The sequence below is a fragment of the Apis mellifera genome, linkage group LG7, assembly GCF_003254395.2.
Source record: "Apis mellifera strain DH4 linkage group LG7, Amel_HAv3.1, whole genome shotgun sequence".
NCBI classification, from domain to species: Eukaryota; Metazoa; Arthropoda; class Insecta; order Hymenoptera; family Apidae; genus Apis; species Apis mellifera.
Window position 1 is genome coordinate 13,844,446 of NC_037644.1, and position 26,619 is coordinate 13,871,064.

At 43.9% G+C, this 26,619-nt stretch overlaps 3 protein-coding genes across 6 annotated transcripts in view; 2 read left to right on the top strand and 1 right to left on the bottom strand.

Moving 5' to 3' along the window:
- The window catches only part of LOC725408 (TSC22 domain family protein 1), a 76,946-nt gene that overhangs the window by 29,989 nt on the left and 20,338 nt on the right, over positions 1-26,619 (bottom strand). The window contains exon 1 of one of the 3 annotated variants that reach the window (XM_016913041.2): positions 1,123-1,230. The exons of the other annotated variants lie outside the window; for them this stretch is intronic. The gene's annotated coding sequence lies outside the window, so the exon portion shown is untranslated. Of the gene's footprint in view, positions 1-1,122; positions 1,231-26,619 lie in introns of those variants that run through there. 3 annotated transcript variants of the gene reach the window in all.
- LOC725482 (L-lactate dehydrogenase A-like 6A) overlaps positions 1-26,619 on the top strand; it is a 119,979-nt gene that overhangs the window by 22,823 nt on the left and 70,537 nt on the right. The window lies entirely within an intron of this gene.
- LOC107964730 overlaps positions 1,566-26,619 on the top strand; it is a 51,682-nt gene continuing 26,628 nt past the window's right edge. Inside the window, exon 1 of the mRNA XM_026441646.1 lies at positions 1,566-1,845. The gene's annotated coding sequence lies outside the window, so the exon portion shown is untranslated. The remainder of the gene's footprint in view (positions 1,846-26,619) is intronic.

Here is a 26,619-nt window from a genome sequence, read left to right on the forward strand (position 1 = left end):
AACCTCGGTAAACAGTGACGAAGCGCTCGTCATCGGCCTTTTCGGATCGTTTCTCGTAATTGGGGCATCGTACGGAGGAACGTCGGTGACGTTGCATCTTTGGAAGTGATATTCTATTTTTCGTTTCATCGAAATCTCTTTTTCTTCTCTTTTTCAATTTCCTTAAACATCATTAGACGTTAAAACGATATTTTAACGATAGATTGTCATTTTTTTAATATTGACTGTATAAACTCGTCGTATCGCGAGAAATACGTAGGCGAATTATGTTACGAAGCATTCGTGGTTGCACAGTTTGAGGTTATCCGACGAAAACGATCAGGCCGAGAGGGAAATATTTCAGGAAAATGTCGTGCGGATGATTGTAATGTAAACTCGGTTCGATTAATGCATCGAATATCATCGTATTCGTGACGCGAACAACCTCCCAGCAAGCACGTTTTAGGGAGGAGCGATTTTGAACGATTTTCTGGTATCGATGGTTGCACAAGCCGCGATTACAGCGACGAACGAGACCATGTGGCACGAGACCGTGGCCGCCCCGAGCCATGAATTTCACACACGATTTCCCTCGGCTCGAAGAAATATCGACTTCCAACGCTGCGTTTCTTTCGAACCACGAGAAATTGAAAGGAGAGTATTTATATTCGTCACAGTGCGAGCTTTGCCTTCGAGCCACGCGCGGGATAATTGGCCGCTACGATATTATTACGATAAACATTGTAACAACGACCTCGTGCATCTCGTGCTTTCACCTTCTCGCGAAATAATTACATCGTTTCCAAACCGTCGAAACAATATTTCATTCTTCTTGAAAAACTAACACTTTTATTTTTAACTTTGGCGAGAATTACATCGTGTATGAGTTTCGGTCGGTAAAGCAACTCTGTATATCTATCACGAGGCGGATCGTGCGAATTTTTGCCTTCTTTTTTCGCACGGGTTCGTCCAAAAAAGGAAAGATGCGAACGCACGAAAAGGATCGAAACACCCCGGTGTCCCATGGGACAGGATGCTTTTGTGCCGGACGAAAGGGTCCATGATCATGATTATGGATGGGCCTTAACGTCGATGGAGCCCCATGGCCGGTTTACAATGGTACGCATTGATCGACTTAATTACCGTGATATCGACGTAATTAAAGCCCCGTTGTGTCAAGACCCTTCTCTCGAAGGCGTCGACAAAACCCGTGACTGGACTCCTGGCATCAGGATTCCATCACACCCTCCGTTGCTCGCTCACTTTTTTTCTCTTTGTTCCGCCCGGGCCGAGAGAGAAGACCGCTCTGTCACTTCCTTCGCACGCCTCGCCGATGCTTTGTCGATAAGCTATTATCCGCACGACGGTGACGCATCTTTGACGAATCACCGCGTATTCCACGCTTCAGGCGTTTTCAATCACGTCGCGTAACAAAAAATGTAAACTCGGGACCGCGGCGCGGAAAAATTTCGCAAAAGTCTCGATCGTCCATTACCGAACAACACTGGTCACGAGGATAAGCGCGACATCTATCTGGTTGTTGATTCGCGCGATCACGCCCTCTATACTCGTCGCGGATTGGAGAAACAATCGAACATCATCGTTTTTACCAGTCGTGTACGGTATCGCGTCGCGTGGATTCGGGTTCGTTTGAAAATTTACCGTGTCCTTGTAGTTCACTTCCTATATTCCTTATATATTCGATATATTTCTACGTTTTGCGAAATTCACGCGAATACGTAAAAACGGTTGGCACGCTTCTATCGCAATAGAAAGTATACGGTGTAAACGAGAAACCTAACCAAATCGTGCAAAATTCTCTAGAAGTTTGACAGGGATCGCGATCGTCTGAGCAGTCTGAATTCGGTGAGTAAAGAAATAACGTTTCGCTTCATTCGATACATATGTACGTACGATTATGTTAACAAATGGAAACGAGGTATACGATTCTTCTCGCGGTACGGTCAATTAACTCGTTCGGGAAAAGATCTTTTCAGCAGGAAGGAGAAGTTTGATTGATTTGCGATCCTTGGTATCGACGTAACGAGCAGAAAGTGTGGACGCCACGAGAGTAGCTTTCCCCGATCTCCTCCCGTTTTGCTCGTTACGTTCGAACGAAACGTATCGTTATAATTACGAGGCGTTGGCGTTTACGAGCGAAGGAACGATGCCTCGTACTTGTTAACCTCAACGTTCTCTTCGGCGCGCCATTCGTTGGTAGGTAACGCGAGCAGCGCCCTCTCGTTAAAGAATTCTTTAATTTCGCGCCAATGGATCGACTCGCGCGTTTATTACATTACACCGTTCCATTTTAAATGCACGCAATCGTAAAGACTCGTTCGTCAGAAAAACTGATCGTTGCAGAATCGTTACAATTGTAGATTCTCGCCGCTGAAAAAGATTTTATCTCTCTCTCTCTCTCGCTCTCCTTACATCGTGAAACAAACACGCGCTAGAAAAAGAGACAGTTTCTCCCAGCGGGACAAAGGAGCGATTCCCTCGTAAAATCGAAACGAATCTTTCCCACTGTCGACGAGGAACGCGTCACCCTCTACCCTTCCCCAAAACCCACTCCCCACTTCCTCGGAATTCCTCGGTCTCGGCTCGAATCCATCTCGGGGAATTACACGATGGAATTCGCGCCCTTCTTTCCTTCGCGGCCGAGCTCTCTCTCTCTCTCTCTCTCTCTCTCTCGGCCCCTGTGTTTCGTCGGGTGCCGCGCTGTCCATTTGCAATTCTGACACACTTCGCGGCGCGGCTATAGAGGCGATCGGGACGAGGCCACGGAGGAATCTGTCCGCAGTTTGAAGGTGCCGCGAAGGTGGCGGTGGCGTTGGAATACCAAACGATTCCCGGAAACCCGGCTTCTGCCTTACCCCTTGGCTCTCGCAGCCGGCCTTCCTTTCCTCTTCAATTTCGTCGTCGTCCTCCTCCCGTGTCGTTCGTTCGTGTCCTCGCGGTCGAAGAGGGACCTCTACCTCCGAGTTTTCGGGCGCGATACGAGGGAGGGGAGGGGGATGGATGTGGAGTCTCCGTGGCCAGGTTTAAGGGGTCGTTAAGAATGGGTTCGAGGGCCAGGGCCGTATATAACGGATAATTGACAGCCAGTCCCGGGGCCGCCGTTTACTTTGCATGGACATTGAATCCGCGCGGCAACGAATGGACGAGCGGACGGACGGATGGACGGAACGAGACGAAGGAACATCGACGTTCGGACCACGAAATTCGAACTCGAGGGAGATACGACGTGGATGCCGTTAAGGGGAGGCGCGGTGCAAAGGCAAACGCTCTCTCTCTCTCTCTCTCTGCCTCGTAAATTCTTCAATTTCGAGAAGCCACGTGACGCGATCCGTTTAATTGCCGCCTGGAAAAACGAAACGGTATCTTTTCACGATATCTTCTTTTCCTTTCTTTTTGCTCCAAACTTCTTCCATTCGAAGATTATTTCACTCGAACATGCGATAATTGTCGCGACGAGAAGTAAGATCGGGAATAAGGATGACACGTGTGCGGTAATTAGGAACAGGATGCGACGATGGGAAGGGACAAGTATTATCGCGACGGAGGATCTTTCCACGCTGGCGCGACACGTAACGACATAATGTACAGTTAGACGGATGACAAGTAGAACAATCTCGATGCCCGTGAAAGCGCGCACTTCTTCTCGGAACGTGAACGCCGCAAATTATCCACCGATTCGTCTCGACTCCACGCAACCAGTGCCGTATTAAACGAGTGGATAAAGCCTTTCGTCTCACCCGGCCGCTTTTTTCTCACCTTTACCGACCTCTCAGCAATACTTTCTCTCTCTTCTTTTTCTCCTCGCTCGAGAAGACTCTGTTTAAGGAAAAACAAACGTTGGAAGGTGCGACTTTGATCGTCGAAGCGAGAGGGAACGAATAAGTTCCGTTAAACGCCGCGGGACACCCACGCTTGCCACGAATTTTAAAAGAGAGAGAGAGAGACGAAGGGACACGCGATCCAACGAAATATGCATTTCACCTCGAGACGAGATTGGTATCGGCCGGGAGCGATGGGGAACGATTCCGCGAAAGCAGGTTGGAACCAGGACCCAAGTGACTTGTCAAAAGATTCCCTTCTTCTCCCCTTTTTCTCTTTGCCCTCCCGGCGGTCGGCCAGGTAATCGATCGCGTGGTTTCGGCCAAGGATTTTCCCCCCTCCTGGTACCTGCTGCGGTTTCTCCTTTCCCTCATATTTGTCGTCCCTGCCCCCACTCTTTCTCCGAAGGGAGAGCTCGAGTTGTCAACTCGTTCGGCTTACACCGAGTCGAGAGTGGATAATCGAGATAAAATCCGGTGGCGGCTTAGCCACCCGTAATGACACGCTGCTCGGACGTCACAATATTGTGCCACGTTCGGCTGCAATAGCACGAGTTTCGATTCTTTTCCATATAAAGGAGAGGAGAGGAAAACGTTTGCATCGAATTATCGAGCGAGACTCGTTAAGCGCTGCTCGTTTAAATGCGATAAAGAACGATTACTCTGAGAATATGAGACGTTATTAACATCGTATATCGTTGAATTATCGTTGGTATAAATTATCCTTCGCTTTTCTCTCTCTCTTCGAGATACATTTTGCACGAATACGGGAATAGGATTTATTTATGCGTATACTACGCGACCATCTTTATTAGCATCGGCAAAAAACCGGTGGTTGCTCGCCGATTTTGCCCGACTCCAATTACCCTCCCTCCCTCCCTCTTGATAACAAAGGTCTGGTTTGCTCGTTCCAGACATAAATTACCCGCCGTTTAATTAAGCAACATATTACGAGGAAGAATCGAGCCCGTTAACAAACTTTTGCATAATGAGCGGCGGCAGGGTAGAGGTAGGTTTTATCGCGGGGAGGAGTGGAAAAAATGAAAGCGGGGGGGTAAGAGGGAAGGAAGATTTTTATCGTCGGGAACGAAAAAATGGACATCGATCAATTTTTTTTTCCTCCTTCCTTTTCTTTCTTTCTTTCATCGTGTATATTATAGTTAATTAGTAAACGCCAACGTGCGCGTTTCGCATGGCTACGTTAATTACTCGGTCGAGGAGGAGAGAGAAAGAAAAAAACTTTGCTCGAACCGAAGCGACGTTCGACGTTCGAAAAGCGAGCGAACAAACTTCCCCTCCGTTAATAAATTTCCCCGGGTAACGAGGAACGCCGCTTTATCAACGTCCACGGAAAAACGAGAGGAACGGTCAATTGGTTGGAAAACGGGGACGACCAACCGGGAAGAAGAATTAGCTAACGCTCGTATCCTCCTCCTTCTTCTCTAACCAGCTCGCCGCGCCTCCCCTTATCTCTACGTCGAGAACGATGTTGAGAAATAGGAAGGAAGGGACAATGAGCGAAGAAGAAGAAGAGAAGAAGGAGAAGGAGAATAAGGAAAGAGCGGCGTATAGTAAGGTAAGCACGTCGCGTATATACTACTTTGTCCCTTCGTATACACGTTGAATCATCCGGTCGGTTTCCTTTCACGAGCCGATGCCAGCCGTTCCCGCATCAAGCCCTGTGGTCTCCTCCGAGCATAATGACTCAATCCGCGATCCACCTTGCCCCCACCCTCTCCTCCCAACCGGGAAACGGATCTTTCTTCTCCGCTCTCCTCTTTCCTTCGCCCCGATATCATTTCCGTACGCCACGAATTGGAAAAGAGGTGAACACTATTTCTTTCGAAATCGAAGGAAACAAGACTCGTCCTCGAGATTGTATGTGACGAATGCAGTACAATCGTTGGAATGAATCGAGTAAGCAAGACTGGTTAAAAATATCAAAGATGTTTGTAGGAGTTTTTCGAGAAGGAAACTCCTACAAACTTTCTCCCCGATATTATTCTGTACGCCACGAATTGGAAAAGAGGTGAACACTATTTCTTTCGAAATCAAAGGAAACAAGACTCGTCCTAGAGATTGTATATGTTGTATACGCGACGAATGCAGTACAATCGTTGGAACGAATCGAGTGAGCAAGACTGTGGTTAAAAATATCAAAGATGTTTGTAGGATGGGAGTTTTTCGAGAAGGAAACTTGATTGGGATCTTTCTTTTCCTCGATATTATTCTGTACGCCACGAATTGGAAAAGAGGAAACAAGGCTCTTCCTCGTGACGAACGCAGATCTGCCAAACGAATCAAGTGAGCAAGAAGGTGGTTAAAAGTCTTTGTAGGTGGTTAAAGATCTTTTTGGAGTTTTTCGAGAAGGAAACTCGATTGGGAGTTTCGAATCTTTCTTCTGCACTCTCCTCTTCTCCTTTTTCTTCTCTCCGATATTATTCCGTACGCCACGAATTGGAAAAGAGGTGAACACAATTTCGAAATCTACGAAACAAAGCTCGATAAGTTTCGCGTGGACGCGACGAATGCAAGTTTGTCAAACGAATCAAGTGAGCAAGAAGATGGTTAAAAATCTTTGTAGGTGGTTAAAGATCTTTGTAGGTCTTTTTCGAGAAGGAAACTCGATTGGGAGTTTCGGATCTTTCTTCTCCACTTTCTTCTTTTCCTCTTTCTTCTCCTCAATATCATTGGAAAAGAAGTGAATACAATTTCGAAATCCAGGAAACTTCGAAGACGAGTTTGGCGTAGACGCGACAAATGCAGGTCCAATCATTGGAACGAATCGAATAAGCAAGATGGTGGTTAAAAAAATCAAAGATGTTTGTAGGAATTTTTCGAGAAGGAAACTCGATTAGGAGTTTCGGATCTTTCTTCTCCACTCTCTTCTTCTCCTCTTCCTTCTTTCCAATATTATTCTGTATGCCACGAATTGGAAAAGAGATGAATGCAATTTCGAAATCCACGAAACAAGGCTCGTCCTCGTGACAAAGAGGATTTGCCAAACGAATCGAGTGAGCAAGAAGGTGGTTAAAAAAATTGTAGGAATTTTTGAAGAAGGAAGCTCGATTGGTAAATTCTCTTCTTCGTTGACGAAATAATCTTTATGAATTTATCCCCCTCCCGTTCGAGGGACGTGGATTCATGGGAATTTTCGTCGGAATTCCATTCGAATTTTTCACGGATGGCTCTTCTCCATGAGAGATCGGAGAGGCAAGATAGAAAATGCGGTACTACGTACGTACGCGGTGCTTCGGGGCTACACACAAATTTATTGCTAGGAAACGCAATGATCTAGCGACCCGTGGCGAGGAATCCGGAATGGCGATTACCATACGGCACCAACGGGAAGAGAAAGAGAGAAAGAGAGAGAGAGAGAGCTTTATTCAGCGCGTGGAACCGCCGTCATCCTCTTCTCCTTCGTCGTGGCGTGAAATAAGAACCACCGCCGCCCGTCGAAATTAAACGCCCCAACGTTTCAGGGCCTCAGAAATTTCTCTCCTCAGACTAATGCGGCCTATGCGAGTTTCCGAGAGAGAGAGAGAGAGAGTCTTGCACGATTCTTCAGAACCCAAGGTCCTTCGACGCGTTTCCGTTAAATCCTTATTTAATCGTTTCGACCATTAATCACGCGTTTACACGCGGCAATTCGCTTATCCCTTTCCGTCGTTTTTAATCCTTTCACCGTGTATTCGAATCTGTCCCATTCCAAAGCTTCCACGGAATTTAATAATCCAGGCTATTCTGCCTCGACAAAGACAAAAGGAATCGTTTTATTATATCAAAACGCACAATTCGTGCAGAATAATCCAATCCCCGTTCATTCAATTTTGTTTGGGATGTAATTATGCTCGAAGTCGAAATAACATTCTCTTAATCGCACAGGTTCGTTACCCTTTCTCGAATCCTCCCCTCTCGAAATTCGAAGAGTCAGGACGTCGAGGTATCACAATGATCGCTTAATTGAGCGTAAGATATCGTAGTATATCGAGGAGGAGGAGGAAGGAGTAGCGGAGGTCGAATCTCTGGCCGATAAGAATTCCGTGTTCCAACGTTGACAGTGGAACAGCTCGGAGTGATTCGGCGTTTCTGTCAAGGGGGAATGCGGTCCCGAACCGGTCCACGCGCCACCTTTTCGGATCGCGCGCAGACGCTTTGTACCGGGTGTTCTACCCGCGCTCATTATCCCGATAAATTTTCATTCGCCCTGCCGATCTACCGCGAATTTCTCCCCCTTTTTCGATCTGTATGAAATGCTCTATCTATCGATTAAGTTCCTTTTTCTTGTCTACCAATTTTTCATCTGAATTTGGAAGATTTGCAGTATTTTCTATAGAGAAATATTCTTCAAATATTAGAAATATATGAAAGTTCGGCCAAGATCTGCGTAAAAAATAATTTGATACCGATTTTACTTCTTCTACGAAAATATGTGACCGATATTTTTCCTGCCGATTTTGGAACTCGAGTTGTTCCAAAAAGCAAAGGGTTAATTATTAGGTGTGCAAGTAACTTCCTTTCCCTTTCTTTCTACCATCATAACTTCGTGGTCTTTCACTTCAGCTTGGAAAATCGGGTGTCGAAGCTACTGAAATAATTCGTAAAAAATTCGATACCAAAGATTTAAATTCGAAAGATCGATCTACGTAATAAACTCTTGAATTTGGAGAAAAGAAAGGAAGGAGAGAAATTTATTAATTAATTACCTTCCGTGAAAAAAATCTCTTCCTTATCCGAATTTCTCTCGCTGGGAGTCGGATCAATTATCACGAGAAAGTAGCCGCGATTCTCGGACGATACATCTGTATCCCGGCGAGGTAGCGGGCAATAATGGATCGTATTATTACGATTTCAATGGGCCACCGATGCGGATCTGGATCGTGAAACGGGGCTCGGTATCGGTGACGCCGATCTGCACGCGCTGATTGATTCTTCGGTATTCATGCGGACCGGCGTGCCGCGATATCGTCCTCGCCATCGTGGAACCAGGGCGTTGCTCCAGAAAAAAGAGAAAAAGAAAGAAGATATATATAAAAAATACGAAGAACTTTGAGTGCTTTCCATCGCCCTCGAGAATTGAAAAATAGTACAATTTTTCTCTCTTGGGAAAAAGATCGCGGCTCGTTCGAGCGGAGGAATTCATTTCTTCCTCGATCTTTCACTCTCGATCCTAGATTTCGAGTTTATCGTCGAGAATATTATCGAAATTGGCCGGCGTGGATGTATGGACCGCCCATGGTATCTGCGAACAACGACACGTGTTGGAATACGGCGTCGACGGTAATAACGAATCGATGACACGCCGATAAATAGCCGTCGTCGTCGCTAGACATCGGGTACCGTGTACCGATATCTCTCTCTCGTTGTAATTTGTTTCCCTCGTAGCAATAGAGAGAGAGAAAGAGAGAGAGAGTTTTACGTAATAGTAGCTCGTCGATCTACTAAAACGCGGACAAGAGCGCACGTTCCAAGAATATACACATACACAAATGACGTTGCCATTGAATAAACCTTCCTTCCGTATCTTCTCGACGAGGAAAAAACGACACCCGGTATATCTCTCGATTTTGAAACAATGAAAGGAGGACGAGTTGTTCACCGCAAAACCGCAACTTCCAAGGAGACAGGCGACTACTCTTACATATACATCGCAACGGATACGTGTTACCGATCTCTGTTTACGAAGCCACCTTTATGAATTCGTTATTAATCGATATATCGCGAAACCCGGCCCCCGTGAAACGAAGCGCGAATCGAGGAGGCGGCGAGCATTAAGAAATCCGGTTCCCCACACGACGTCCTATCGACCGCGACATCGCTGCCGGCTTAATAATGTCTTTGATATCGAAATCGCAACTTTGTGCGGCGAGCGGATAAAGAGAGAGGAGGGGGACGGTTGCGTGGAACGAGGGAAAAAGGAACCTGTTATTTCGGCGAGGCTCGAACCCGAGGCGAGATTACACGCTGTCACACACGCTGTTCCTCGGCCGAGCTCTCTTTCGGCCGAGCAGCCTTCTCTCTTCCCTCGAGGGCCGGTCAAGGAGGGGAGACGAAAACCATCCGACGTCTTATTCGCGCGATTATCATCGCTCGTCGATTTGCCCTCCTTGCGCCTTCTCTATATATCTGTCTTCGTTTAAAATGGAGATAATCACTCGATATATTTTAAATATTTTTCCGAATCTATCGCAGCCTCTTTCGTATAATATAATAATATAATAATTAATTATAATATATTAATTATAATATATTATTAATAAATGTTCGTAATGGCGCGCGCGTGGTGCTCACATTTTCAACGGTCGGAGGGACAGGCGCATTAAGCCGGTGACGCGGTAATCAACGTCAGAAAACGCGAGTCGACAAACGATAATAGTCGGTGGAGCGGATCGAATCGAGCGGGACGTCGGCTATTCGCGAACATCTTATTTCCCTCCGCGCGATACCCGCCAGGGAGGACAGATTTAATCCGGGTCTAACCTCGCTTCTGCACCCGTGGGCGTGGCATGCAAACATTTCCCGCGTCTCAATTAGCAGTTGGACCCGTTAATTGCGCGATGAAAGCTTCTATGATTTCACGGCGCGATCGTGTTTCCAATTGAAAGAAATCGATACGAGTCGAGTCTGTTAAGGTGTAAATCTGATCGCATCAATCGTTCTAGATTGGTATATCTATTTTCAAACGTCTCGAAATTTAATAAGTTTTCGAGCGAAGTTACGTGAAGATCGAACCGATCCTCGTTGAACGTAGTAATTTACGTGCGTAAGAAGAGAGAGGGGACAAAAATATGTAAATTGAAATCACCAGTTTCCTTTCCCCGAAATGCCGTCAACGAGTCAGAGTTGTGTTTTAAAAAATATCTTCGCAATTATTCGCAATTATTTTAAAAGTACGATTACACGAAACGATGATCGAGCAGAGATGATGGTTTTATCTGGAGATTCGATCGTGCAAGGCAAGGAGAGAAAAAAAAGTCGGACGGGCGATGAAATTAAATGGAAGGGACAGAAGGCCGCCAATTCGACCACGGATTAAGCGATTTGGCTTAAGTTTGGAACGAAACTCGTCTACGATTCGAGAAGGTTTGGTTTGCGAGGAGCGGTGTTTCGAGAGAAGAAGGGAATCCGATAATGGTAGAAACACGCGTATAAATATGCAGATACGAACGCGTATTTTTCACGCTTCGTTACTCCTTTCTTTCGTTCGACTTCCGGTTTTCCTCCCTTTCACGCGAAACAATATGCAGGATCTTTTGTATCGTTTCGATTCTTTTCACACCGGTCACAAAAGGGTTACCGCGGAATATCTTTCTTCGTATTGTTCTTCGAAAATAGTTATTTCTATTTATTAACATGTAAATCAATCCCACGTGTCGTAACATTAAATTATTCATCGCGAAATTTCGATCGATCGATGGATCGATGTAACGAAAAGTAAATTCTTCGGCAAATTTATTCGGATCTACGAATTTGCATATTCGTTGAATCTCGTTAAAATATATTCCGTGTTAATAAACGGAGGAGAACACGAAAGATGCGTAAAGTCGTTAGTAAAATTGTAGTATTTTAAAGATCAAATTCGAATCGGTCAAGTTTCAACAACTGTTCACTCGTTTCCCATTACACGGACTATAAACCAAAAGAGCGAGGTGGTTAACGAGGGTAACGACGAGGATTGCTGTTGTTCGTCGCATAATGGCGCTTCTAATCTTTACTGCCCTCTGGAACACGTTTCCAAGCCATTAAAAATAACGAGAGTCGCGCGCATTTTATGGCGGTTAAATAAGTATCACTTTCAGTTGCACGATGTCGTTATTAAAACTTAATTCCAGTTGCGAATCCACCAATTGCCACCGACCTCGTCTTTATTATCTACGATATCGCTCCTTCAATCTACAATTAAACCTCATCAAGATTAAGAAAACATTGAACTTTAAGGATTTCCAATTCCGATTAGAAGCGTTTCCTTTAAAATGCTTTTTCGCTTAAAGAAAAGAATATTTTTTTCAGTTACTTGCTATTTCCATCGATTTTCTTCTCTCTCTGTCCTCGCGATTGTAGTATTTCCAATGAAAAATGCAAATCACTAAAAATCGCGAGTTTATTCGAATATATTTCTTCTACTTTTATTAAAAAAAAAATCAAAGCTCTTTTGCGACTTTTGCGATTACAATTCGTCTGAGCGACTCCTTCGACGAGATTATTACCGTAATAAACGGAATTCTTTAACGCTCGACATTATTTCACGAAAACGCGGACGTAAACTTGTTCCTCTACCTGCCACGTACAACATTTCTTTCTTTCTTTCTTTCTTTCTCTTCGTAGTACTTTCGTGTTTCGATCAAGATTAGAACGGACAAGCCGGCCGGAGAAATGGTTCGGGCTTAATAACACGCTATGCTCTCGTTGCCTAAAAAATGACCGCATTAACGGAAACGTGTACCGTCGATGTCGCGGTCGAGCGTGTAGCAATCGGTGAAAGTGAGCCAACTACGACAAAGCGGAAACGATTGTAACCGAGCTACTTTTAAAACTTTTTAGACGTGATCTTATTCGATGAAAAAAAAAAAAGAAAAATAGTTGGACTTTTTCTTTCCAAATTATACAACAACACGATCACGATACGATTTTTTAAGTTCCGTTTAAAAGAAAAATCGAACTATCCCCCGTTACGCACGAATCGCGTATAAATCTCTGGAGGAGAAAAGGTGTATATAAAAGAGGAGGAGGAGGAGGAGGGGGAGCTGGCAGGGGGTTGCTAGGCGGCGCACGAGGAGAAAGGGAGGAGGAGGAGGAGGAGGGCAGGAGAGAAACGCTACGTAAATAGATGAGCTGTCGGAGCGGCGGGATTACGTATGACGGGACACGAGGACGGTGGAGGCGAGATGATATCTGGTTCGGGTAGGTACAGTGATAAATCTGTGGGCCTCTGTCAGGTGGAGGAGCGCACAAGCGCTCGGGCGATCAGCTTCCTACCGCGCGCGCCTCCTTTGTCTCGTCGCGTCCCGGGATAGGTGGAATCGATCAAACCCCTTTACGAATTTCGCCACCGATTCTCGTGCGTTCCCGCCGGGGGCCCACCACCGATCCAAACGATAAACGATATCGATAAGCGATCGTGTTCGTCGCGTTGTGGAATTCGACCCTTCTCCCTCCATTCCTCTTTCTCTTTCGACGTTCCACAAATTTTCCACCGATATATAACGAAATAAAATGGACGTTTATCATATCTGGGTTTCGAACACGATTCCTCGAAATTTCTGGTAATCGTCGTGGATTCGAAAGGATCGATCGACGCAACATCGAGGCCGCGATAATCCCCGAGAAGAGAGGAGCGGCTCGGCAGAAGGCAACATTTTAATCCACGTAAACACGTGGTTGGACGGCCGTCCCGACTCGGCCTGCATTTCGAGCGACCGAGGAATAATCTTTCGTTCCAGCTCACGCACACGATCGCATTAGTCGTGCTCGCTTTCGACGACCGGTGGGAAATCAACGGGCCCCAAATGCGTCTCACTGAAATTTCAACGGCGAAATAAATTTCAAAGCCTCCTTTTCTTCCTTTGCTCGTCGATCAAGCTCGAATTGACGAATAAATCCTCGCGAAATCGCGAAACTTCGCGTCATAAATACCAGGTTCGAAAGTTGTCCGTCTCGAAAGCGTTCCGACTCGAAACTCTCTCTCCCTTCTTCCCCGCCCGACAAAGAGAATCGCGGGCCTCGCGTGTGCGCCGATCATGGCAAAGCAAACACGCGTATTCGTACATACGCCAAGCGTACGTATATACAGAAAGGAAGAAAGGAAGAGGTGGTGGTGGTGGCTCGTAGCTGCTCCGGCAAAGGTATAAAGGTTAATGAGCGCACAGGCGCAACCTATTATTTCAGTCGGTCGGGTTCCTTCTCCCCCTTTACTTTTCCGCCAGTCATCCCCCCTCTTCGCCCCACCGCCACGTTCCTCGCTTCCCTCCGTCTCGTTCCCGCGAACGCCGAAACGCCGAAGGCAGAGCGGAGCGGCCGCGCTCCGAAGAGAGAAAGAAAGAAAGAAAGGAAGGAAGGAAGGAAGGAAGGAAAAGGAGGGACGAAGGAGGGAGAAGTGGCAGACCTTGAGCTGCCACGAAGCTCTGGACGTCTTCATCCTGCCTCGAGCTGTGCTCCGAGAGAGAAGGATACGCCGCTCCGCCCGGCCTTCGGATTTCACGAAATCCTTTAAATTCGTACGTACCGTGTACGAAACGGACGTGGTCAAAGGATGCCGACTGCGCGCGATCATCGAGGATTTAACCTAGCCATAGAGCGGGCTGGAGAGGGGAGAATCGCGTGATTCCTGTCCCTTCTCTCCTCTCCGTGTATCTCTCCTTCTTCCTGCTCCCCTTTCTAACGCTTTCTTTCGATATTATTAAACGTATCTAACAGTTGTACGTACGTCGATTTCCATTTTGAAAATTCTCTCTCTGTCGAGTTTAATCACGCGATATACACAAACATATATATATATGTATCTTTTTCTTTTTCTTTCTCTCCACGAATCCTGTAGCAATCACCGGTGCTATTGTGGCTCGCATCGAGCACCCTCCACGTCAAATTCCTGCCACGACACGCAACCGCTCCCTCTCCCCCTTCCGACATGTCGACAACCCCCCTTTCAACCTTTCTTCTCGTCGTTCCTCCATCCGATTCTCTCCTCCTCCTCCTCTTCTTCTTCTTCTTCTTCGTGGATGGAGGCGTGTATCCCGCTCACGTCAGCCGAGGAAAACTATCTATTCGAGGTGGACGACGGGAACGGAGAGACGGGTTATCCGCACGCGAGCAATGCCATTGTGCTTCGCCCCTTCGAGGCGATCCTCGCGCACAAAGGGGTCAACCGATCATCTTTCGCACGGTTTTTCCTAGGCATTCGACGCTCGCGCACACTCGTCCCGTTCTTGGAAATGTTTTGCTCGAGCAAAGATTCAGGGATAGAAAGTCGACCGGCAAAAAGCAAAAGCGACCGTGAAAATCGAAGGGAACGCTCTCTCCTCCCTTCCCCCGTGTTTTATTTCTTTTCGACGGGGTCGTGGAATCGGGTCGGTTCCTTTTGTGACGTACACGTGTGACGCGTTGAAGGCAAGGGTGCGATTCAACGCAATTCCATCCTCGTTCGTGGTGTCGCATCCTGAATTGCTTGGCTTCGATCCGCTTTCGTGGCAAACCGTTAAATTGGCTCTAGCTGCGCATCTGTCGGATCGTGAAAATATGGCCCGCGATTCCGTCGAAGGAAAAAGTAGAAGCGAGAGATGCTCTCGAAATTTCGAACGGAATCCGCGCTTAATCCGTGAGAAAAGGGGCAGACCGATAATCCGTGAAGAAGATGTTGGGAAGGATTCAAGATAAAGATCGACGAATTTGTGGAATGCTTTTAGAATTAAAACACATGGGTTTGTGTTCTGCCAGAAAAGAGGCAGAAAGTCACGTCGACTATGATCTTTGATTGTCTAGAGAGCTGTAACGCATTATATTCAGTAACTATATATAGTATGATATGCTATTAAATAAGTTTATGACTAACTAGAAACTTATATATATACTTTGATATTTACAATGAATATGATTAGGTATTTTTATAAAAATAAAATCCGTTATATATTACATTTCCTAAGAACAAATAAAAGATATTTATTTAGGAAACATAATATTTATTGCACAGTTGTATTATATTTCTGATTATTTCATATATTTTTGTCGACAAGTCACCAGGTATGTCGGCAGGCGTGAGAGAATTTATTTTAGTTCCTCGAAATTTCGATTAACGAAATAAATTAGTGAAGATTCGAAATTAAAGGATCAACTGTCGATTATAAACCAGAGAGTCATCTTTTCATTTAATATCCAATCATATTGGAATCATATTATTGTTTCCTTAGAGAGAGATTAAATTTTTCTTTGCTATCATTATGATTATCATTATGATTATCTTTCAATGTCAATACTTATTTCTAACATCCCTCCTATATCTTGAAATTTATACTTTGATTAAAAGCATTCGTGACGTACATACTCGAAAAGAAAAAAAAAACGGAAATGATGGAAGTTATTCGCGAAACGAAAGCGTAGAAGGAGCATTGGCGGCTCGATAGCCGTAGAAAATTGCCAGCTCATTCTTACGATTTAATTAACCGTTCCAAGATCGCGGACGAGCGATGGAGGAGACGGGTCGAGGTCAGCGGCGCTCCAGAAGCCGGGTCACCGGCATGCCCGTCACTGCGAACCGCTCTCTTTATTACGATTGAGACTTTACCAGCCCGATCGATCCCCGTCCGATCCACCGGATCTCGCCGCGATCGCGTCCTTATCTCGATCTCGTTTCGACCCGCCGCCGCCGCCGCCGCCTCTCCGCTCTTCTTTTATTACCCGCCGCGTAATGAGAGGATGCTGACGCGCGAACCTGAAATTATCGCGCCAATTACAATTCGTTCCAACCGCGTATCCGCGTTTCCTTCGTTCACGATTAAAATACCGGTATTGGTAACTGGATTCGAGAACTCGAAGATGAAGAAATTCAAGAATAATCGTATTTGCGTTGGATTCGATTCTTCGCTATCCAAGGGATGAATCGTCTTCTCATTGAGAAAATGTAATATATACGAAATTAATCCAATCATATTATTGTTTTTCGTTCGTCACGATTAAAATATCAGTATATAAATGGATTTCGAAATGGAAATCGAAGATGAAGAAATTCAAGAATAATTATATTTGCGTTGGATGCAATTGTATTTGCGATTAAAATATCAGTATATAAGTGGATTCGAATCTTTCTAGAATGAAGAAATTCACGAATAATTGTATTTGCGTTGGATTCGATTCTTGCTATCCAGGGGATGAATCGTCTTCTCATTGAGAAAATGTAATATATACGAAATTAGTCCAATCATATTATTGTTTCTTTCGTTCGTCACGATTAAAATATTAAAATACCAGTATATCGTCGTCAGATTCGAATCTTTTGCAAATTCGAAGAAATTATATTTGCGTTCGATTTGATTCTCGCTATCCAGGGGACGAATCGTCTTTTCATTGAGAAAATGTTGACGCGTAATAAAATTATTTAAATCATATTGATGTTTCCTTCGTTCATGATTAAAATACTATTATATAACTGGTATTCGAATCTTTTGTGAATTCGAAGATGAAGAAATTCACGAATAATTGTATTTGTATTGGATTCAATTCTTGGATCTCTGCTATCCAGGTGACGAATCATCTTTTCGTTGAGAAAATGTAATATATACGAAATTATTCCAATCATATTAGAATTATATTATTGTTTCCTTCGTTCGTCGATTAAAATATCAACATATAACTGGACTCGAATTCGAAGAAATTCACGCGAATAATTGTATTTGCATTGGATTCGATTCTCATTCATCATCAAGGTGACGAATCGCCTTTTCATTGAGAAAATATTGACTCCTAATATATACGAAATTATTTAAATTATATTGACGTTTCCTTCAATTAAAATACCAATATATCGTCAGATTCGAATCTTTTGCGAACTCGAAGAAATTATATTTGCATTGGATTCGATTCTCGCTATGGAGGTCAGGTTCACGGATCGCCTCATTGAGAAGATGTAATATATACAAAATTATTCCAATCATATTGGTATTTCCTTCCTTCGTCACGATTAAAATACCAGTATATTCCGACTGGACACGTCAGATTCGAATTTTTCGAACTCGAAGATGAAGAAATGTATATTGGATACATTTGCATTGGATTCGATTTAATTATGGAGATAACGAAGGTCAGGTTCATTGGTATTTCCTTTATGATTAAAAGTATATTACGTTTGAACATGAACATGTCAGATTCGAATTTTTCGAACTCGAAGATGAAGAAATGTATATTAGATACATTTGCATTGGATTCGATTTAATTATGGAGATAACGAAGGTCAGGTTCATTGGTATTTCTTTTATGATTAAAAGTATATTACGTCTGAACGTGGACACGTCAGATTCGAATCTTTCGAACTCGAGGATAAAGAAATTTATATTGGATACATTTGCATTAGATTCGATTTAATTGTCCAGGTATGGAGATAACGAAGATCAGGTTCATTGGTATTTCCTTTATGATTAAAACACTAGTTTTATATTACGATTGAATGTGAACACGTCAGATTCGAATTTTTCGAATTTGAAGATGAAGAAATTTATATTGGATACATTGGATTCGATTTAGTTGTCCAGATATCGAGGTAACAGAGGTCAGTTTCATTGGTATTTCCTTCGTTCACGATTAAAATACCAGTTTTATATTACGACTGAACGTGAACACGTCAGATTCGAATTTTTCGAACTCGAAGAAATTTATATTGGATACATTGGATTCGATTTAGTTGTCCAGGTATCGAGGTAACGGAGGTCAGGTTCGCACAGGAGGCCTCCTCATTAGGCCTAGTAATTACAATCTTGTCGCGAGCATCAATCCCGCGTATTTACGTAACCGACCGTGCACAACCGATCGTGACGATATTTCACCGTTTTAATCAGCCTTCGTGGCCGCGTATCGCCTCGAGATGATCGGATACGCTGGAAACCGTATTGGCAAATCTTCCCTTCTCTCCAATACTCCTCTTCGCGTTTACGTATTTTCGAAAGATCGACGTAAAATCGAATCGATAACGAGAACTTCCAATAAGTTCAATTCTACTTGCCGCGTTCTTCCGATGCGCGAAACATCTCGGTATCTTTCGAGGAAAGGAAAGGGAGGAAGAGAGAATAATGATTCTCGTTAGTGGTAGATAGAAACACGTGCGTAAATTGCGATCTCTATGCGGTTCATTAAGGAAAACCGTTCTCGCGTCATTAACGGTTCCTCTTCCTCCGATATACCCCGAGCTGAATTACGCGTTGTGGAAAGATCGCAATCGTCCTCCCTTGTAGAGCTACCTGTCCACCGCCAATCCCGGTTAAACATTTTTCCAGTTAACCATGATTCGTTAGAATATTCGTTAGAATTGATGGAGCACGTTTATTACAGGATGCTTCAATTATTCGTTCACGTGGAACAATTTATATATTCTATTCGATTTAACTATCAATACTGATATATAATTCACAAAGTTCTGATCTCTTATTGGCGAATAATATAAACTGCGAATTGCACAGAATCTACTGAGAAATTCACAAATCGAATCGATGAATCGAATAAATGGAAACATTGGAAAAAGCAAATATACGTAAAGTAGATTTTTAAAGTAATGTCGAGCTATTGGAGCCTGCCCGATTCCAGTTCTCCGTTTCGTGGATTACTCCGCCATCTCTTTCTACATAATCGCTACGAATAACACGTAGATTTTTAGAAAAACGCCTCGTTTCATAAACCAATCGCTCATTCGAGTGCGAGTAAAGTAGATTTTTGAAAAAATATTCATCGAGAAAAATTTATTAAAACCTTCTCTCTTCTAGTCAATCCAATTCTCTGTTTTGTGAACCAATCGCGGACGAAACAAATCGAAGTTTAGTACGAATGCAAGTAAAATAGATTTTTGAAAAAATATCGATCGAAAAAGATCTACCAAAATTCTCTTTCTGATCGATCCAGTTCCCTATTTTATGAACCAATCGCGGACGAAACACTCGACTAATCGAACTCGAATGAAAGTAAAATAGATTTTTGAAAAAATATCGATCGATAAAGATCTACTAAAACCTTCTCTCTCCTGGTTGATTCAATTCTCCGTTTTGTGAACCAATCGTGGATGAGACTAATCGAACACGAGAACAGCAAGTAAAATAGATTTTTGAAAAAATATCGATAGAGAAAGATCTATCTACCAAAATTCTCCCTCTCCTGATCGATTTAGTTTCTCGTTTCGTAAACCAATCACGGACGAAGTTTAATACGAATGCAAATAAAGTAGATTTTTGAAATTTTGTGAATCAATCGCGGACGAAACACTCGACTAATCGAATACGAGTCAAGTAAATTTTTAAACAAATATATATATAGAGATAGATGTACCAAAATTCTCTTTCCTAGTCGATCCAGTTCCCTATTTTGTGAACCAATCGCGGACGAAATACTCGATTAATCAAACTCGGGTGAAAGTAAAATAGATTTTTGAAAAAATATCGATAGAGAAATATCTAGCTACCAAAACTCTCTCTCTCTCTCTCTCCTGATCGATTTAATTTCTCGTTTCATAAATCAATCGCGGACAAAATTTAATACGAGTGCAAAGTAAAGTAGATTTTTTAAGTTTTGTGAACCAATCTTGGACAAAACTCTCGACTAATCGAACATGAGTGAAAGTAAAATAGATTTTTAAAAAAATATCGATCGATAAAGATGTACCAAAATCTTCTCTCTCCTGATCGATCCAGTTCCCCGTTTCGTGAACCAATCGCAAACGAAACATTCGATTAATCGAAACACGAGTAAAGTAAATTTTTGAAAAAATATATATATATATAGAGAAAGATGTACCAAAACTCTCTTTCTCCCGGTCGATCCAGTTCCCCGTTTCGTGGACTAGTCGACCGCCGTCCCTTTCCACGTAGCCGGTGACGTAGGATCCGAGGTCGTCTGCGATGCCTCGCGACCCAAGATCGAATGTGCGATCGAGTGTGTAAGTGCGAGAGCAGGCCACCAGCAGAGCTTGGACCACCTCGACCGCCGGTGCAGCCGGCGTATACCCTCTCTCTCTCTCTCTCTCTCTTTCTCTATCGATCGTTCCCTCCTCGTCCAAGCCGAGGGAACCGGCCATCGCTCTTTCTTCATCGTTGAAGAAGAAAGCCGCCTCCTCTCGAACAGAGAGAGAGAGAGAGAGAGAGGGAGGGAAAGGAGGCACGATGAAAAAGAGAAGCTGGGACGAAGCTGGGCCTTCCTCTCGACCGCCGCGGTAAGAATGCGTGGGCCGGACATAATGATTCGGAACTTTGTCGGCCTCCTCGAGCAACTAGATTAACTGGTAACTAATATATAAATATTCATGGGCCGTGAAATCCCTCCAACTGCATTCGGCTCTTCGACTTCCGAATTTTCCCTCCCTCCTTTTATTCCCCTTCCAATCGATTCTCTTGGTACTTCGTATTTATGTGTCTATTAGTTTTAAGGTTAGATATTAGTTAGGTTTCCTGGAGAGAGAATTATTCGAGAATCACCTGTTTCTACGGATATTCAGACACGAATAATTAATATTGGTAATAATGTCGAGTTGGATCGATGGATTGGTTATAGTGTCAACACGTAGTATACATAATTTCGGTCGATACAATTTTCTTGTTTCTCAAGGAAATATATCGTGCGTATTTATATACATATGATAAATAGGGAATAGAAGAAGGAGTAAAGTTTACTCTGCTGAGAGAAAAATGGTGGATCGATGCAAAATAATTACTTGTACAAGTAATCGTTAACAATATCGACTTGGATCGATAGATTATATATAGTGTCAATACGTAGTATACATAATTTCGTTTCCTTTATTATATAATGGCGATACAATTTTCTTATTTCTCACGGAAATGTATTTATATATATGATAAATAGGGAATAGAAGAAGGAGTAAAGTTTACTCTGCCGAGAGAAAAATGGTGGATCGATGCAAAGTAATTACTATCGTTAACAATATCGACTTGGATCGATAGATTGGTTATATATAGTGTCAACATGTAGTATACATAATTTTGTTTCCTTTATTATATAACGGCGATAGAATTTTCTTATTTCTCACGGAAACGTATTTATATATATGATGAATAGAAAAAGGAGAAAAGTTTACTCTGCCGAGAGAAAAATGGATCGATGCAAATTACTATCGTTAACAATATCGACTTGGATCGATATTGGTTATAGTGTCAATACGTATAGTATACATAATTTCAATCGTCTCCTTTATTATAAATAGGAAATAGAAAAAGGAGAAAAGTTTCTCTGCCGAGAGAAAAATGGTGGATCGATGCAAAGTAATAATATCAAGTTGGATCGATAGATTGTTATAGTATCAACACGTAGTATACATTATTTCGATCGATACAATTTTCTTGTTTCTCAAGGAAACGTATCGCGCGTATTTATATACATATGATAAATAGGGAATAGAAAAAGGAGTAAAGTTTTCTCCTTGGTTATAGTATACATAATCTCGATCCTTTCCTTTACTGTACAACGGCGATACAATTTTCTCACGAAAACTTGCGTGGGTATATTTATACATACGATAAATAGAAAAGGGATAAATAGAAAAGTTTTCTCCGCGGAGAAGAAGAGAAAAATGGTGGATCGATGGTTGCATCGCTGGCTCGCGTCGCTCCGAGTCCTTGAACTTGCGGGGCTGTGTTAGGGGTTGGGAGGGGGAACGGGAGGCGAGGAGGGCGGCGAGCAGGGTTTGCGTGCCGGCGCGGCATGTTTTTCTATAACGGGGCCGCGGGGGTATCGTTAATCGGCGACTCTTGATTTAAGAATATCACCGCGCGCCGTCCATTGTTCCAGCCGGCCGGCCGACGACGACGACGACGACGTTTCCTCACTTCGCGCGCGGCTGCCTCCTCCTCGAGAATGCACGCCTCGCGTGGGCGTCCGAGCTGCCGATACAATCCTCCGTCTAATCCTGCCGTGAACAATGGGCCGACCAAATCCGCGCCCCGGATTCCGCAAACAGTCGCCTCGAATTGAACGTGTGCGTGACGATATCCGTCGTCGAGACGAAGGAGCCGCGAAATTAAAATCGGGGAACACGGGTTTTACGAGCGATGAGGGGGAAGGGGGAAGGTTCGCATTAGCCTAATCGTTCCAAACCGGCCTGCCAAATAAATTGGCTGATTTGCATGGAAATTAGGAATCCCCCGTGGATCTATCTGCTCGAGCCATCGACGTGTCTCCAACGGAGAGAGGGAGGGAGAGAGGGACCTCCCCTCCCGGCCAGAGAGACGTTTCCTTCTACGTCCATACCCAAGGAATGCAACGTTTAAACGCGTAACTCGTCGGCCGTTTGTTGGTTCGTGGTTCGCGGAAGATGCACGCGGAAGTCGCTTGCTCCTCGGAATGGAATAGTTACCTTCCATTCCCGTTTGCTTCGTTTCGTTAATTTATCGTGCCTCATTTTTCTCGATTGGGAAATTTTCTTTCTTTCGCGTTGGATTGGAAAGAAGGTAAACTCGTGTGACGATAAAATAGAAAGAGCGCTCTTCATCAGAAGTAAGTTTATGAATATTTAGGGAGGGATACGAGTTTGGCAAAAGCGTAATATCTGGAAACTTAATCCCTGGATCGAAAAAATTTTCCTCGTTTCTCAATTGGAAAATTTTCTTTCATCTTAAATTGGAAAGAAGTGTGACGATAAAATAGAAAGAGCGCTCTTCATCAGAGAGAAATAAGTTTTCGTTTACGAATAGGAAAGGGTACGAGTTTGGCAAAAGCATAATATCTGGAAACTTAATCCCCAAATCGAAAAAAACGAAATTTTTCTCGTTTCTCAATTGGGAAATTTTCTTTCACCTTCGATTTTGAAAGAAGATAAACTGTGACGATAAAATAGAAAGAGCACTCTTCATCAGAAGTAAGTTTACGAATAGGGAGGGGTGTGAGTTTGGCAAAAGCGTAATATCTGGAAACTTAATCCCCGGATCGAAAAAAAAGAAATTTTTCTCGTTTCTCAATTGGAAAATTTTCTTTCACCTTAAATTGGAAAGAAGTGTGACGATAAAATAGAAAGAGCGCTCTTCGTCAGAAGTAATAGGGAGGGGTACAAGTTTGGTATAAATATCTGGAAACTTAATCCTCGGATCGAAAAAAACGAAATTTTTCTCATTTCTCAATTGAAAAGTTTTCTTTCACGTTGGATTGAAAAGAAGGTAAACTCGTGTGACGATAAAATAGAAAGAGCGCTCTTCATCAAAAATAAGTTTATGAATATTTAGGGAGGGATACGAGTTTGGCAAAAGCGTATAATATCTGGAAACTTAATCGATCGGAAAAAAACGGAATGATAAAATCGTAGCGCCGGTAAACGAGGGAACCGGATTCGGCGCGTTAACTCGATCGGTTAACTTGGCCGCGCTCGTTTAATCATCGTGTAATCCCTCCTCCACCCGATTCTCCAGGGATTCGGGGCACCGCGCACCGCAGGGGGACGACAATTAGCCCGCGAGCCTCGACACGAAGCGCGCCCTACAACCCAATTAACATAATATTATCCAGAACGCGTTCGTAATGGAATATTTATCGCGTTCTAACCGGAGATCGTGCGAACCGATCTCGCCTCGCCGCCCCGAGCTCTCCCTCTCTCTCTCGTATGCCAAAGCTCACAGAAACGGATAGAAGCAGCGCGTTTTGGCCGCGCGGTGAACCGTTGCGAACGACGCGAGCCTCGAACCACTCGGCCCTTCGTGGCCAGGATTTAACCGGGGGCCTGGAAACGATAATTTCCAGCGTTTACGCGCGCGTTCGCGGGAAAAGGGGGCGGTCACGAGGTGGGCAACCGCCGCTTTACGCCGCTTTTACGGCCGGCCATTACCCGCGCAGGATTCCTCCCCAAACTCTTCTCGAGGACCATCAACGAGCTCTCTCTATATATATATAAATACGCGCCAAAGGTAATTTCGAAATCCCTTTACAATCTCTGATGAATTTCCACAGGACACCCTGTACATCAGTATATCGTATATCGAATGCTCGAGAGCGTTGATAACGCTAATTAGATCGTCAATAGCATCTGTTCCTTTTTCTATACACGCGCCAAAGGTAACCTCGAAATCCCTTTACAATCTCTGACGAATTTCCACAGGACACCCTGTACATCAGTGTATCGTACATCGAGTGCTCGAGCGTTGATAACGCTAATTAGATCGTCAATAGCATCTGTTCCTTTTTCTATACACGCGCCAAAGGTAACCTCGAAATCCCTTTACAATCGATTCTGACGAATTTCCACAGAACACTTTGTGTATCTTATGTATATGACATCCAGTGGAAGTCGAGTGCTCGAGCGTTGATAACGCCAAAAGTAATCTCGAAATCCCTTTACAATCGTCTGTGACGAATTTCCACGGGACACCCTGTGTATCGTACATCCAGTGAAAGTCGAGTGCTCGAGAGCGTTGATAACGCTAATTAGATCGTCAATAGCATCTGTTTCTTTTTCTATATACGCGCCAAAAGTAATCTCGAAATCCCTTTACAATCTGATGAATTTCCACAGGACACTTTGTGTATCTTATCTTATGTATATGACATCCAGTGGAAATCGAGTGCTCGAGCGTTGATAACGCTAAGGGAGAGATATTGGATTGCCAATAGCATCTGTTCCTTTTTTTATATATGCGTCAAAAGTAATCTCGAAATCTGACGAATTTCCATGGGACACCCCGTGTATCGTACATCCAGTGTATCGTATATCGAGTGCTTGAGCGTTGATAACGCTACTTAAAGGGATTAATAGCATCTGTTTCTTTTTCTATGTATGCGCCAAAGGTAATCTCGAAATCCCTTTACAATCTGACGAATTTCCATGGAACACCTTATATATCGTACATCTAGTACATCCCTAGTATCGTACATCGAGTGCTAAGGATCGCCAATATGTGTTCCTTTTTCTATATACGCGCCAAAAGTAATCTCGAAATCCCTTTACAATCTTTGACGAATTTCCACGAGACACCCCGTGTATCGTACATCCAGTGAAAGTCGAGTGCTCGAGAGCGTTGATAACGCTAATTAAGGAGGGCTCGCCAATAGCATGTGTTTCTTTTTCTCCACCAAGGGTTTTTAAAAGCGCGACCCGTCGCCGTCCGTTCCATTTACGGGCGGCTTTTAAGCCCCCGTTTCCCCAGCGGGGAAGAGGTTGTCGTTACGATGCTTCCACCGATGTTTCAGGCGCGGGGAATATAATTGGCCGGGCGGAATTCGGCGCTCGTCGGGAGGAGGAGGAGGGGGCCTTGTCGCGTTCACGGTGATTATTTCATTTCCAACCAGTTTGTTTATTACGGGGAATAAAACTACTGGTTTCTTTGCTGGGACGAAATAGCGTGAAAAAGATGTGACGAAAGGGACCGTGTGTATTTACTATTTTTTTTCTCCTTCTCCTCCACCCTTCTTCCCTTAACACACCGGGTTTTAAACGGGTGTGCAACGATTTTTTAATTTTCGAGTTTAAAGATTTTAACACGTTGAATCGTAAATGTTTACAGGGGATGGGACCACAGCTGCTCTCGATATTTCTAGATTCCTCTTCCACTCTTCTCCAAAAAAAAAAGAAAAGGAGGGTTCGAAACAAGAGACTAGAAACAATCGATTTTCACTGAATCCAAAACTATATGAAAACGATATATATCGAAATATAATTGCTACGATCGATCGAGCTCCCCGAATGTTTGTTCGCGCGTACACGGAGAAAGAAGAGAAGAGTGAAGGGGGGGCAGAAATATATAGGCGGCGCGCAAGGCTAAATACAGGTTCGAAAAGGAGAAACGAATTACCTACGAATCGGCTCCCCGCCATCCCCCTTTTTTACATTCCCTGCTGGACCGAGACGCGGCGGCCCCTTTCATCCTCTTCTTCCTTACCTCGGTTGGGAAAACGACCACGGGTCCTTTCGCCCAAAGCGATCGGCCTCTTATTCTTCTCCCCTCCTTCTTCTCCCTCCTCCTGTTCCGTCCACTCTCTTTTTCCTCTTCTCCCTCCTCGACGTCTCCATTAAAAGCGGTCGCGCCTTCGGGGGCATCGCGACTCCCCTCCCAATTTGCCTACCGATTCCACTCGGAGAAAATTAAATTTTAACGAATACCACGGATTAATCGAGATTAATCCGACG